This window comes from Prionailurus bengalensis, chromosome B1 (genome assembly GCF_016509475.1).
Source record: "Prionailurus bengalensis isolate Pbe53 chromosome B1, Fcat_Pben_1.1_paternal_pri, whole genome shotgun sequence".
NCBI classification, from domain to species: domain Eukaryota; kingdom Metazoa; phylum Chordata; class Mammalia; order Carnivora; family Felidae; genus Prionailurus; species Prionailurus bengalensis.
This window is the reverse complement of record NC_057344.1, coordinates 179,165,931-179,178,635: the sequence shown is the minus strand read 5'-3', so window position 1 is coordinate 179,178,635 and position 12,705 is coordinate 179,165,931. Positions and strand designations below refer to the sequence as shown.

Sequence of the window (12,705 nt, the reverse complement as noted above, 5' to 3'; positions counted from 1 at the left end):
TCTATTAACACATTTTAGTATCCATTTTAACTTTTATTTTAGTCCCAGCTATCTCAAATATGAATAGAATGTATGTACTTTCAAGACACACAGAGCAAACCAATTGTTAAAATAGGTAAATCCTGCTTTCATGTTTGGGAACTATGTTTGACATTTAGCTGCTGCTGGAATATCATCAATCTTAGATTTCTTCCTTTACACAAGAGTGCAGTGCATGTGCCCCTTTGAATCTGCATTTTTGTACCCTTTGAAAAAAACCTAGCAATGCAATTGCTGAGGTGTAGGGTAATTCTATTTTTAATTTTTTGAGGAACCTCCATACTGTTTTCTAGAGTGGCTGCACCAGTTTGCATTCCCACCAACAGTGCATCACTGTTCGCCTTTCTTCATATCCGCACCAACATCTGTTGTTTCCTGTATTGTTCATTTTAGCCTTTCTGACAGGTGTGAGGTAGAAGGTATGTCATTGTAGTTTTAATTTGTATATCCCTGATGATGAATGATGGTGAACAAATTTTCATGTGTCTGTTAGCCATCTGGATGTATTCTGTAGAAAAGTGTCAAAGACTATACTTTCAGGGGTCATTTCTATAGTTTGTTACTAGAAACGTGTCTATTCATGTCTTTTAACCATTTATTAACTGGGTTATTTGTTTTTTGGGTGTTGAGTTTGGTAACTTCTTTATAGATTTTAGACACTAACCCTTTATCAGATATGTCATTTGAAAACATCTTCTCCCATCCCTTCAGTTGCCTTTTAGTTTTGTTGATTGTTTCTTTTGCTGTGCAGAAGCTTTTTATCTTGATAAGGTCCCAATAATTCATTTTTGTTTTTGTTTCCCTTGTCTCTGGAGATACGTCTAGTAAGAAGTTTCTGTGACAGAGGTCAAAAATGTTGCTACCTGTTTTCCCCTCTAGGAGTTTGACGGTTTCTTGTCTCACATTTAGGTCTTTCATCTATTTTGGGTTTATTTTTGTGTACGGTGTAAGAAAGTTGTCCAGGTTCATTCTTCTGCAAGTTGTGTCCATTTTTCCCAGCACCATTTGCTGAAGAGACTTTCTTTTTTCCATTGGGTATTGTTTCCTTCTTTGATAAAGATTCGTTGGCCATACATTTGTGGGTACATTTCTGGGTTCTCTATTCTGTTCCACAGATCTATATGTCTGTTTTTGTGCCAGGACCATACTGTCTTGATGAGTACAACTTTGTAATATAGCTTGAGTCCTGAATTGTGACACCCCCAGATTTGATTTTCTTTTTCAACATTACCTTGGCTATTTGGATCTTTTCTGGGTCCATACAAATTTTAGGATTGTTGGTTCTAGCTCTGTGAAGAATACTGGTGTTATTTGGATAGGGACTGCACTGAATGTGTAGATTGCTTTGAGTAGTATGGTCATTTTAACAGTGTTCTTCTAATCCATGAGCATAAATGCTTCTCCATTTCTTTGTGCCATCTTCATGTTCTTTCATAAGCTTTGGACAGTTTTCAGAGTATGGATCTTTTACCTCTTTGGTTAGGTTTATTCCTATCTCATGGTTTTTGTGATCTCTCCTCTTCTGTTCATTATTTTATCTATTTGAGTTCTCTATCTTTTCTTTTGAGGGGTCTGGCTAGGGGTTATCAATTTTGTTTATTCTTTAAACAAAACATCTTTTAGTTTATTTTGTCTATTCTACTGTTTTGTTTGTTTCCTTGTTTCTATATCATTTATTTTTGCTCTAATCTTTATTATTCCCATTATTCTGCTGGCTTTAGGCTTTAGTTTGCTCTTCTTTTTCTAGATCTTTTAGGTGTATGTTTAGGTTGCACATTTGGAAACTTTCGGGGTTCTTAAGATAGGCCTGAATTGCAAAGTACTTTCCTCTTAGGACCACCTTTGCTGCATCCCAAAGGGTTTGTTTGGACTATTGTATTGTCATTTTTACTTGCTTCCATGTATTTTTAAATTTCTTCTTTAATTTCCTCTTTAACACATTCATTCTTTAGTAGGATATTTTTTAACCTCCATATATTTGAGGGTTTTCCAAATTTTTTCTTGTGGTTGATTTCAAGTTTCAGAGCATTGTGATCTGAAAATATGCATGGTAGGATCTTAACATTTTTTTACCTGCTGAGGGCTGATTTGTGATCCCGTATGTGATCTGCTCTGGAGAATGTTCCATGTGCACTCGAGAAGAATGTGTATTCTGCTGCCTTAGGATTAAATGTTATGAATATATCTGTTATCCAATATGTCATTCAAAGCCATTTTTGTTGTTGTTGTTGATTTTCTGCTTAGATGATCTGTCCATTGCCTTAAGTGGGGTATTAAAGTCTCCCACTATTATGGTATTATTATCAACAAGTTTCTTTATGTTTGTTATTAACTGCTTTATATATCTGAGTGCATCAAGTTGGGGGCATAAATATTTATAATCGTTAGATCTTGTGGATAGACCCCTTAATTATGATACAATGCCCTTTTCATCTCTTGTCACAGTCTTTGTTTTAAAATGTAGCTTGTCTGATGTAAGTATGGCTACTTCAGCTTCCTTTTGACCTTCATTAGCATGATAGATGGTTCTCCATCCCCTCACTTTTAATTTCCAGGTGCCTTTAGATCTAAAATGAGTCTTTTGTAGCCAGCATGTGGATCTTGATTTTTTATTCAATTGTGATACCATGTGTCTTTTGATTAGAGCATTTGGTCAATTTATGTTCAGTGTGATTATTAATAGATATGAATTTAGTGCCATTGTCTAACCTGTAGAGTTGGTGTTTCTGATGATATTCTTTGGTCCTTTGTAGTCTTTGTTGCTTTGTTTATTTTTTTGTTTTTTGTTTTGTTTTGTTTGTTTTTGTTTTCCCTCCAGTCAGAGAGCCCCCCTTAAAATTTCTTGCAGAGCTGGTTTAGTGGTCATAAACTCCTTTAGTTTTTGTTTGTCTGGGATACTTTTTATCTCTCTTATTCTTAATGACAACCTTACCGGAGAGATAATTCTTGGCTGTGTATTTTCCCCATTCAGCACATTGAATGTTTCCTGCCACTCCCTTCTGGCCTGCCAAGTTTCAGTGTACAGGTCTGCTACTACCCTTATGTGTCTACCCTTGTAAGTTAAGGACCTTTTATACCCAGCTGCTTTCAGAATTCTTTCTTTATCTTTGTATTTTGCAAGTTTCACTGTGGTATATCCTGGTGTTGGCCTGTTTTCGCAGATTTTGAAAGGAGTTATCTGTGCCTCTTTGAATCATATGCCCATTTTCTTCTCCAGGTAAGGGAAATTTTCAGCTATAATTTGTTCAAATAAACTTGTCCCTTGTCCCATCTCCTCTTCTTCTAGAACCCCTATTATACAGAAATTGTTTTGTTTTGAATCACTTAGTTCTCTAAGTCTCCCTTGTGATCTACTAATTTTCATTTCCTCTTTTTCATTTTCATTTTAATTATTTTTCTTTTAAAACATTTTTAGTGTTTATTTATTTTTGAGAGAGAGACAGAGACCGAGACAGAATGTGAACGGGGGAGGTGCAGAGAGAGAAGGAGACACAGAAATCGAAGCAGGCTCCAGGCTCCAAGCTGTCAGCACAGAGCCCAATGCAGGGCTCAAACTCACTGACTTACAGGCCATGAGATCATGACATGAGCTGAAGTTGGCTACCCAACCAACTGAGCTACCCAGGTGCCCCTCATTTTCATTATTTTTCTTAATTTTATCTTCTTATCTTTTATCTCACCTTTTATTTTCTTCTATTTCTTAATTTTATCATCTATTTCTTTTTAAAAATTTTTTTTAAGTTTATTCATTTTTGAGAGAGACAGAGACTGAGACAGAGTGTGAGTGGGGGAGGGGCAGAGGGAGAGCGAGTCACAGAATCCGAAGCAGACTGCATCCAGGCTCTGAGCTGTCAGCACAGAGCCTGATGCGGGGCTCAAACTCACAGAACATGAGATCATGACCTGAGCCCAAGAAGAACGCTCAACCCACTGAGCCACCCAGGTGCCCCAATCTTCTATTTCTTCCATCTTCTATTTTCTTTAATTTTATCTTATTTTATCTTCTTCTCTTCTCTTCTCTGTTTTCTCAACCCTCTTTGTCACTGTATTCAGTTTGGTTCGCACCTCAGTTATATCATTTTCATTTTATCCTGACTAGTTCTTAGGTCCTTGATCTCTGCAGCAAGTGTTTCTTTTGTGTCTTCTATGCTTTTTCCAAGCTCGGTTAGTAGTCTTATGACTTTTGTTCTAAATTCTTCTTCAGATATATTACATCTGTTTTGAGTAAGCCCCTGGCTGTGATATCTTCTTGACCTTTCTTTTGGGGAGCTTTCCTCTGTCTTGTCATTTTGGCTAAGTTTCTGTCTTTTGTGTGTTTTAAAAGCTTATTATGTTTCCTGTACCTGAGAGTACTGCTATATGAAACAGGGGTCATACATGGTTCAGGGCCTGGCACTACAGGGAAGAATTTCTGTGTGCACTCTGCTGTTGCATTTTGGCTGCTCATTCCCATTGGTCAGTGCTTGCAGTGGTGTAGTGTTTGGACATTTAACTAAGTGTGCTTCAATATGTTTAAGTAACCCTGGAAAAAAGGGTGGGGGAAAGCCTAATCCCCCCAAAAGAGAAAGAATGGGAACAAAGGAAATGAAGCAGAATCAAAAAACTATAAGGCTGAGTCCAAAGAAAAAGAAAGGGGGAAAAAAAGAAAAAAAAAGCAGAAAAAAAGAATTTAAAAGCCTGATAAAAAAATAAAGAAAGGAAAAGAAAAGGGAATGATAAAGAACAAGCAACAAACTATGAGCCTGATTCCAAAAGAAGGAAGAAAAAAAAGAAAAGAGTTGTCTGTTGGTGCATGGGGTTGCTGGCTGTGCTGGTCTGGAGGACAGGCTGGCTATGTTGCCTTAGAGTCAGTCTTGCCCCAGTAAATAAGCAGTTGCCAGGCATGGGGGGGTGAGGTTGCAAGCATGTCCCACCTCCACTGGGAGCCACCGTGTTGCTCTCTGAAGTCCCACTGTGCTGGTGTTGGGGAGGAAATGGTCCCACCCCAATCTCTCCTCCCTAGACAGCAGATCTCAAGCCCTGCTCTTCAGGCAGCCCTCACAGAATAGCAAGGCCAGTCACCTGCTCTATGCCACAACATTCCTATGTTTTTTCTATGGCACATGGCTGGGATCAAAAGCCAAAATCTAAAAGGACGCAGCACTGCACGGGTCTGCCACCTTCCTCCAGAGTAGAGCCTCTCCACTCTGCTGATGAAAGGACTTTGGCTGGCACCTGCAGCGTCTTTTGTCGTTGGGGGATAATAAGCCCTCTTCGGAAAGTACTCTAAGAAGGGGACTGTTCTCTCCCAGTGTGCCCCAGAGATCGTTATACCACACAATGCACACAGGGCCAGTTCCTTCCCCACTAGCAACACATGCCCTGGCTCCACTCTGGAGAAAGTTGCCCACTTCCAAAACCTCAGAATTTAAGCTCTGAAAGCTGTTTGCAATAAAAGAACTGGGAAACTCAGTACTTCTCACTTCCCAGCCCATGGTCCAAAGAAGTTTTCCTTTTGTGCTAACTCAATGCCACACAATCTCAACCCCTGTCTTTCTCTCCGTTTTGTCTCTCCACAGAAAGAGTCGCCTCCTCTCCGAGGCACCACCATTTTCTCTCTCCAAGTTCACATTCATGCAACTCACACCTGCCAAGCTTCTCCTTCCAACTGTGGAGATTCTTCTGCCACTCCACAGATAGAGTTCCTGGGTGTTCCAAGTAATCTGACCTCAATACAGCTGTGTTTGTGGGACAAGAAAAGCCCAGCGTCCCCCTATTTTTCTGCCATCTTAACTCTTTCCTTTCTTAGTGCTTTTGATTAATGGCATGATTACACTTACACAGCAGTAGACTCTTGGGTTGATTATCCAATGGCAGTTTCTCTCTCTCCCTTAGTAATTGCCCTCTGATTTGTTTTATGTGTCCACAATTTTTTGCATACCTCACAAAAAATGTTATCCCAAGCCCTAACCTTGAAGTGAATCCTAACTAATCTAAAGCAATGATGATAATGCTAATCTCCCTTTTCAATGATTACATCAGTTAGCTCATGCAAACACAATTTCTATCAGTGAGGCTTTGGAGAAACGTTCTGGAAAAATAGGAGATATATTTTTCCTTTTAAGAAAAATAAACAAAAAGAGTGTTTTGTTTGTTTGTTGCGTGCAAGCAATAGTGCACATGGTTGTGGTACTTACAGCTGCTGTAGAAATTGAGGGACCAACAGGTCAACTAACAAACCTGCTAAGGTTGAGAGAATTGAAAGATGGAAAGAACATGGATTCTTAGTAATGTGATTGGGATGTGATTTTGCCAACACAACTTACTATGTGAGATAATAAGCCCCTTTATTATTTAGCTATTTTGCCTTTAGATTTTTAGTTACTTGCAGGAAACACACCTTATATAACAAATCATATCCACAGAGACAACTAAAAACATTATAGCTAGTAGATACTGGCATACAGAATTTAAAACGACCAAATTATCATGGAAAATATTTTCTCAATTGAAGTACCATTCCTCAAGTGAGCTAGTTTATTTTTTTAGTGTTTTTTTGAATCTCATTTTCCATCCCACTCTTTGTTATTTTCTCCTGTTTCTTTTACTCTTCTAAAACTCCCTAAATATTAATCTTTTATAAAGTGAGAAATTTATAACAGCAGGAAAAAATGTGTTTTGTTCACTAATACAATTTTCATAACACGTACTAAGGCATTTTTTTCTGGAAATAGTTAGCTTTAAAAAATTGTATTTTGAACTTTTTTTTTGTTTGCGTTAAGGAAATATTCTATTTGTAACACCTCATGAAAGTATCAACTCATTAAAATAATTTTAAAGCTATTTTCAAAAAATTCTATTAAACCATAAATGAACCAACTCTTAATATCATTGTACTCTCGAAAGATAAAGCATTATTAGGAAGTTGTTGTAAAGAAGTGTCAAGAAATGTGATTATGTTTTAATTTATGCTTAGACTACTAAAGCAGTACATATATATGAAAATATATTAAAACACCTGGCCCACAAATATAACATGATTTTCAAGGCTAAGAAAGAAAATTAGTAAAGGGAATGTGCTTGGCCATACCCTCATCTGATCTAAATGAAATAAATGTTGAAAATCTTATCGTGTTTGAGAAGACATACAAGATCAATTTCCCTAGTGATCTAAATAAATTCATTCCTAATCTGCAAGTAATTGACATTCACTGGTTAGAATTTAATTGCAATACTTATTTAAATAAGCCAATTTTAATGAAGGCAGAGGGTCATTTTTACTAATCTTGAATTAGAAGAATAAGTAAGAAAGTAAATTAGTGTTTTGGATTTTCAGTCTTTTTTGAAAGGGAGTCACCCCCAACTCATTTTATTGGTTTTGAATAGAAAAATAATAGCAGACTAGCATTATATTTACATGGTGTTTATATTCATGGAAAAGTATGCCTTATGAGAATTTACCCTAATTGAAATTTCAATTTTAAAAAAATTTTCTTGGAAATAATATTTTAGAAGCAAAATACAAATGATATTTTTATGTCTTCTAAATATGAACTCATTTTATTTTATAATTGATATTCTATAAAGGTTGAGTGCTGTCCTACCCACTACTGCTAATTTATTTTCAAAAGATCTTTTGTTTCAAGCGCGCCTGGTTGGCTCAGTCAGTTGAGCATCCAACTCTTAATTTTGGCTCAGGTTGAGATCCTAGGGTTGTGGGATTGAGCTCTGTATTGAACTTGCACTGAGCATGGAACCTGATTAATCTTTCTCTCTCTCTCTCTCCTTCTGCCCCTCTCTCCCACTTGTGGCCCTTTCTCTCTCTAAAATAACACTTTAAGAAATTTTTTAAAAGATCTTTTGCTTCAAAGTTGAAGTATGTGCTTTATTTGTGATGTCTATGAGTCAATCTACAAATATATTCAACGCAAATGTTTGAGAAAAAATTAAGACTGCTACATTTTTAATATCAATATAACAGTTTGGATTATAAGAGTCATATATATCAAATATGCAAAAGTTATATCTATAGTTATAATTGAGGCAAGTGACTTAAGACAAAAAATTGCTGTATTATCCACTCATCATTTTTTAATAGCCTTTGTCTTTTAGAGATGTTTTCGGTTCACAGCAAAAAATGAGCAGGAGGTACAGAGATTCTCATATGCCCCCTGCCCCACACATGCATAACCCCCTCACTTATCAACCTCCTTCATCAGACTGGTACATTTTTTATAGTCCGTGAACCTATATTGACACATCGTTAGCACCCAAAGTTCACCCTTGGTGCTGTATATCCTGTAGGTTTTGACAAACTTACAATGACATGTATCCACCATTGTAGTATCATATCAAGTAGTATCCCTGTCCTAAAATGCTCTGTGCTTGGCCCGTTATACTCTTTTAATGGCTAATATAGACTAGCCCTTAGCTGTGTGTGTAAGATAAAAGTATGTGACAGTTTAGGAGAGTCTTTAACCACATAATTAAAAAAAAAAACAGGGGCGCCTGGGTGGCGCAGTCGGTTGAGCGTCCGACTTCAGCCAGGTCACGATCTTGCGGTCCGTGAGTTCGAGCCCCGCCTCAGGCTCTGGGCTGACCGCTCGGAGCCTGGAGCCTGTTTCCGATTCTGTGTCTCCCTCTCTCTCTGCCCCTCCCCCGCTCATGCTCTGTCTCTGTCCCAAAAATAAATTAAAAAACGTTGAAAAAAAAATTAAAAAAAAAAAAAAAAAACATGGGGCGCCTGGGTGGCGCAGTCGGTTAAGCGTCCGACTTCAGCTCAGGTCATGATCTTGCGGTCCGTGAGTTCGAGCCCCACGTCAGGCTCTGGGCTGATGGCTCGGAGCCTGGAGCCTGCTTCCGATTCTGTGTCTCCTTCTCTCTCTGCCCCTCCCCCCTTCATGCTCTGTGTCTCTCTGTCTCAAAAATAAATAAACGTTAAAAAAAAATTAAAAATAAAAAAAAAAACAAACAGAAATCAGAAAGTCTCAAGGTATATAGAACTACAAATGTCAAGTAATGTTTTCTAGATGACCAGATGAAACCTGAGCTATATTTCCTTTGTCTTAAATGTTTATTGCTTCTTCAAAATGTTATTTTTGAAACTAAATCACCCAACTCTTAGAGCAAATTTTCTCATGATTCAAGAAGGAAGATCTCCCTCCTTTCCCCCTCTCTCTTCACTTTTTTTTCTTTAAAAATGATAAAGTTTAAAGTAGTCTATCCCCAGATGGGGTGAATCGTAGAAGATGATCTCACTTTTCCAATGCACTGCTGTGGTAACATAAACTTAGCAAAATACTACTGCCTTTGGCAGTCATCTGTAAGAGTTCCTTGATATAAAAGAATATTCTTTTGTGTTTGTGTTGGGGATAAAATTAGATTTCATATTCTAAAAGCATAGATTTACTAATATTAGCTGGAGTGCCAATCAGCCTTGTGAAGCTTGCCTTGTTACAAAATATTACAGCATGGAATTAGAAACATCTGAAAATTTTGGTGTCCTTTTATTTTTGTTACAAATTCTACAGCAATATGAATTTGGTCACATGATTCTCCTTGTAATGATTAAATGGTTGTATTATTTCCTGGAAACCAGGTGGTAGAATATCAGTGCAGAAGCAGAGCACAGAACTCTCTGAAATTTGTGTGTTTCAAGAGCTGATGAAATGTAGGGCAGTGTGGCCACGTGGAAACTACCATGAGGTCTGAAGCTTCCTCAGTGACAATATTAATGATATCATTTGGGATGCCTGGGTGGCTCAGTTGGTTAAGCATCCAACCTTGGCTCAGGTCATGATCTCTCAGTTCGTGAGTTCAAGCCCCGCGTTGGGCTCTGTGCTGACAGCTCGGAGCCTGAAACCTGCTTCAGATTCTGTGTCTCTGTCTCTGTCCCTCCCCTGCTCATACTTTGTCTCTCCCTCAAAAATAAATAAACATTAAAAATTAAAAAAAAGTATTGTTTTTCCACGAAGCTTCTACATACTTCTTGTGAATAGAGGAGAACACTTATACTGTGGCAAAATGAACTCAGATTATCAAGCTTCAGAATGAAAGGTTCCTTGGTACTTACTTATTACATAATAATGATATAATATATTCCTATATCTTCTAAAATTATCTTAAACTACTTTAATCTCATATCAACTCAAATGCATTTTAAGCAGTAGCATAGCCCTGGTTACACAGATAACAGTTCAACCGAGTTTGAAATTAGTTCTAGCTCTGAAATTAGTTCCTAAACTCTTTTCTCAACACCACACTGCTTTTGATAGGAAAAAAAAACCTGCATACAAAATAACAGAAACAGAGAAAATGCTTGAAAAGGGGGGAGAAGAAGAAGCCCTAGATTTAGTGTCAATATTATCCTTTGGCTTATCTGGGTGACAAATGTTTTATGGAATGAAAGGGATTTGAAAGATCATTTGAGATTCAAGAATAAAAAAAAATATTTGCTTCTTCCCAGTTTGGTTAAATGTAGGATTGTCGGGAAAAAATACAGGAAATCGAGTTAAATTTGGATTTCAGATCAACAATGAATACATTTTTGTACAATTATATGTTTACATAATTGTCCTAGATAATTCTGTTTACATCTTTTATTAAAAAATTATTTGGTGCTGATCTGAAATTAAAATTTAACTGGTCATCCTGTATTTTTATTTGCTTATTTTGGCAATCCTCATTCGATGGCAATTGTATCAAACATTGCTAGTTACTTAGTCAGCAGAATTTTTTTTTTCCCTTTTCCTTCCAGTTGATCATCCCTAAGTGATTAATCATGGCCAAACTAAGCTAGTCCTGGCAATTTGTTTCCCTCTGCCAGTTATTCACAAACAGTGAAGATTTGATATAACCAATGAAAAATAAGTAGAAGCTAGTGAGGACCTTCGAAGTAGAATTGTTCTTCTTGATTATAGGGTGAAAAAAAATGGGAACATTTGTTTCTATCGACCCTAGAGGGACCAAATCTTCAGCTCCACTGTTTCCTACCCATGGAAAGATGGCTATACTAATACCATGACCAACACCAAATATAAGAGATCGTAGTTTACTAGTGCTCACACCATTGGGGAAGAGGGCTTCACCAGGTAAATGTTGGTGCTTACAAGTTAATTGGAGCAGTAGCAGAATTACAGAAGTAAAAGGATTTATTTGTTAGAGAGACGCTACATACAAGTTCAACCAACTGGTTGTGTTTGAAATCTAACTGACAGTCATAGGAATGCCTGCCCAAAAGTTGTTTTCCTAAATTTGTCACAGTATGTCATGAGACTCATTAATCAAGTAATACACATGGGGTGTTTAACATATCAGTTAAGGATTGAGAGAACTGAGGGGAGGTAAGTAGGAAGAGGTTGGTAAGCATCCCTGGGTCAAAGGTATTTATGTCAGGGAGTAATCATTCAGATATCACAGATCAATGGGCTCTTCTAATTAGAGTAGTGCAAGCACAAAGAGTATTGCATCACTGTTTCCTTCTTGTTTGGATCATTATTACATAAGGATGTAATATTGGGAATTATGATAGTCATAATAATGAAAAAAACAACACACTGAAAATTGCAGAAGTGATAGAAAAACCTGGATTTCTTACTTCAAAACTGGATTGTTTTACAAAACCTTGGACAGTATACTTTTTGACCTATTATTACCAAAAAAACACTTCTAAAAATTCACCCATGCTTATTTCTTGCAATTTTATACATATCAACAAAAGATTGAAAAGTTTCAATTCCTTAATTTTTCTTATTTCTAAGAAAAGAACAGCTCTAAAGACACCTGTGGAACTTCTTACTTGAACTCCTTACTTGAAATATTTACATAATAACTATCATGTACCATATACTGTTTCTGACATTAATTATGGTCTTCTGCAAGACAAACAAAGTCCTTTGCATTAGGGTGGTAGCATTAAAGATGAAGAGAAATCATAGAATTTAACTAGGGCACATAGATGAAATGGCAAAAAATTGATAAAGGCTTAACTTTGGTGGATGAATTCAAGAATTGTTGCCATTTATTTTGTGATTACCTAGACATCCAACTATAATAATTATGCAGTGAGTGTTGCATATCCAGGGACATTAGAAGTAAAGATATATATTTGAAAGTCACAATACATGGGTTGAAGTTAAATGTAGATGAAATGATGTAGGGAAAGAATGTATATAGAAAAAGAAAAGCAAGGTAAACAAAAATGGATCCAGGGATGTTTCCTGTTATATTCAGTCTATTTAAAAACTATTTTTAAAGATTTTTAAAAGAATTTTGAGAATTACAGGATATGGAGAAGTAGCATCCATTGAAGAACATCAAGAATTGTTTCAAGGAAATCGATTGTATTAAACAGTCTTAAGCAGTAGCTTAAAATGAAAAGGAGGCAACCACCTTGATTTTGGCAATGAAAATTGTATCCAACCTTGGCAAGAACTCTAGAAAGAATTGTGGAAACCGGATTAGGTCATTTTAAATATCATTGGAAGGAAAGACAATCTCAGCACTTTTTCATGTGAAATGCTTTCTCAGTAAATGGAAGAGGAGAGAAATGAGACAGGAGAGGTATGCAATCAAACATATATGTTTGAGTGCTTCCAGTAACTGCTGTAACAGTGTTTATGAGTAAAAAAAGGGAAGAGTTCCAGAGCAAGTATAAAAGAAATACCCTTTGAAAACTGATAACATAGT

The 12,705-nt window shown here is 36.7% G+C and overlaps 1 pseudogene; it reads left to right on the top strand.

Moving 5' to 3' along the window:
* The first annotated feature begins 563 nt into the window (after positions 1–563).
* Positions 564–647, top strand: LOC122479321 (annotated as a pseudogene).
* Positions 648–12,705: the final 12,058 nt, after the last annotated feature.